Genomic DNA, 3469 nt, shown 5'->3' with positions numbered 1-3469 from the left:
AGTGTGTAAGGACTCAACAACCATAGAAGAAACGCAAGCTGTCCTAAGACCAAACCCAGAAGGTCAGCCGAAGAAACGGGAAGAGGACCCTGCTTGGTGTCGGAGTTCGAGACGAGGTGAGCAACCTTCGCAGGGATAAAGAGAACCTGCTAAACGACAAGGTTCCCTCAAGCCCAGAGCTTGCACCTCTGGAAAAGTACGAGACGCATAGGAAGAGTTCAGCCCCCTCTCTGAACAAACTGAAGAATGGGTTGGCAGAGAAAGGTGCAGCAACGTCCCAGGGGGCAGCAAACAAGTACGAGACAGAGGCAGAAGAGCTGAAGAATCAGCTAAATGACGCCAGGGAGGCTTTTTGGAAGCAAAGAAGTCTCAGAATTTCTCGAGGAGCAGACGGGCAGTGAGATCTTGGGAGACTTGGCCATGGGGCTCAGGCAGGAAGAGCTTGACCCTGAGAGAAGTCTGGCCAATAGCGAAGCCTAAAAGAAGGCCAAGATTAAAGCCTGCGCTAGAAAGAGGGTACGGAAATACTAATAGGGCCTTAATCCTGGCTACAAATTCACTTCATCCTGGTACAGAAGGTACAGAAATACTAATAGGGTCTTAATCCTGGCTACAAATACATTTAATCCTGGTACAGAAATCACTGAAATACTAATAGGGCCTTAATCCTGGCTACGAATACACTTAATCCTGGTACAGAAGGTACAGAAATACTAATAGGGCCTTAATCCTGGCTACGAATACACTTAATCCTGGTACAGAAGGTACAGAAATGCTAATAGGGCCTTAATCCTGGCTACGAATACACTTAATCCAGGTACAGAAGGTACAGAAATACTAATAGGGCCTTAATCCTGACTACGAATACACTTAATCCAGGTACAGAAGGTACCGAAATACTAATAGGGCCTTAATCCTGGCTACGAATACACTTAATCCTGGTACAGAAGGTACAAAAATACTAATAGGGCCTTAATCCTGGCTACGAATACACTTAATCCTGGTACAGAAGGTACAGAAATGCTAATAGGGCCTTAATCCTGGCTACGAATACACTTAATCCAGGTACAGAAGGTACAGAAATAATAATAGGGCCTTAATCCTGGCAGCGTACGTATACACTTTCGCCTTGGCCTGGTAATCAAATCGCAAACGCCGATGCCCTTTACCTCTACATGGAAATGATGAGCACGTCCCAGTTCCTCAGGAGCTTGTTTTACTGTTAAATTTCTTAGGTCCCTTGCCGGTATGTGCTCAGCGGGTCCGAGACTGGGCAAGGTGGGACCCTGTCCTGTCACAAGTACGAGAACAAGAGCTACCTGGTTGGTCACAGGAGCCTGTAGCTGGTGAACTGAAACCGTACTTCAACAGGAGACATGAAGTAGCCAGCCAAGGTCCATGTCATACAGGGCTACAGGCCAAGAGCCGGGAAATGGCCAGCACAGTCTCGCTGGGCCGAAGGGCCTGTTTCTGCGCTGTATAACCCTTTGGCTCTAAGGGTCTATGGCATCTTACTGCGGGGAGCACGGGTGATAGTTCCTCCAAAGGGAAGGGAGCCACTTTTAACTGGACTGCACAGTTGTCCATCCAGGGATTTCCTGAATGAAGACCATAGCACGCAGCTATCTGTGGTGTCCTGGGATGGATGGAATAATAGAGAGTTTAGTGAAGCCGCGTGTACAATGTCAGCAACTGGAAAAGTCGGCAGTGACAGCTCCATTACACCCATGGGAGAGGCCAGTTAGACCCTGGGTGCGGATACAGGTTACACACTGACCACCCCGGACCTTTCCTGGGAACAACGTTCCTGCTCATTGTCGATGCCCATCCCGAACGGTCGGATGTATATGAGGTGAAGTCACCAACGTCGGCAGCTACCGTTGAGAAACTACAACAGAGTTTTCCCATTAGCAGACGACCAGAAGCAGTCGTTTCCGATAACGGCATTTACGAGAGCTGAGTTTCAACCGGTTTGTCAGCCTCGATGGGTATCGCTCAGGTGAAACCTGCACCGTACCCACCCTCCCTCAAACGGACTGGCCCAAAGGGCAGAACAAACATCCAAGGCAGGCGTGAGAAAGCTAACTGGAGATTCCTGGGTAACCGAGCTAGCACGCTGTCCCTCTCATTACTAGGACCACCCCTCACACATCAGCGGGTGTCACACCCGCGGAGTTATAGGTGAGACTCCATCTCAGGACGAGGTTGAGCTTAATGATGCCGGGTTTAGAGGGGAAGGTGGGAAGGAGTCAGGAAGCCAGGAAACTGGGCACGACCGGCATAGTTGGGAGTGGAAATTGACCGTGGGGGAGCCGGTAAACAGGAAGAACTTCGGAGAGGAACAAAGTGCACTGGAGCGCAAAGGGACTTGGGAGACCTAGTCCAGGATTCTCTTAAGGTTAACTTGCAGGTTGAGTCGGTAGTTAGGAAGGCGAATGCAATGTTGGCATTTATTTCAAGAGGACTAGAATACAAAAGCAGGGATGTGCTGCTGAGGCTTTATAAGGCTCTGGTCAGACCACATTTAGAATATTGTGAGCAATTTTGGGCCCCGTATCTCAGGAATGATGTGCTGGCCCTGGAGAGGGGTCCAGAGGAGGTTCACGAGAACGATCCCAGGAATGAAAGGCTTCACATATGAGGAACGTTTGAGGACTCTGGGTCTATACTCGATGGAGTTTAGAAGGATGAGGGGGGAGCTGATTGAAACTTACAGAATACTGAAAGGCCTGGATAGAGTGGATGTGGGGAAGATGTTTCCATGAGTAGGAGAGACTAGGACCCGAGGGCACAGCCTCAGAGTAAAGGGAAGACCTTTTAGAACAGAGATGAGGAGAAATGTCTTTAGCCAGAGAGTGGTGAATCTATGGAATTCATTGCCACAGGAGGCTGTGGAGGCCAGGTCATTGAGTGTATTTAAGACCGAGATAGATAGGTTCTTGATTGGTGAGGGGATCAAAGGTTACGGGGAGAAGGCGGGAGAATGGGGTTGAGAAACGTATCAGCCGTGATTGAATGGCGGAGCAGACTCAATGGGCCGAATGGCCTAATTCCTGCTCCTATGTCTTAAGTGGTTACCGGGTGAAATAACTGGGGTGACTGGACCTCTCTCTTACCACGTTGGGGTGGCAGACTGAGTCACACAGAGACATGCAGACCATTCAAGGAAGAGAGAGACAAGTCACCAATACTTGGTTCCACCAGTGATCACGACCGGGTCTGCGTTTCCTGTCGAGGGAACTCAGCCCAGGACTGACCTGTCTGATGTTCCTCTAAGAGTTGAGGATACAGAACTGCAAGTTCCCACTGACTCGTTCCACATGTATCAGGAAACCACTGGAAAGACTGAACACGTAACTTCCTTACCCAGCGTAAATATTATGTCATCTTGAGAAAATTATACTTGTAAATATATAATGTATCTCCGAGTAAAAGGTGGGGAATGTGGTAATCGTGCTTCTATTTAGTG

Source organism: Carcharodon carcharias, chromosome 24 (genome assembly GCF_017639515.1).
Source record: "Carcharodon carcharias isolate sCarCar2 chromosome 24, sCarCar2.pri, whole genome shotgun sequence".
Lineage (NCBI taxonomy): Eukaryota > Metazoa > Chordata > Chondrichthyes > Lamniformes > Lamnidae > Carcharodon > Carcharodon carcharias.
Note: the sequence above shows the minus strand (reverse complement) of the source record.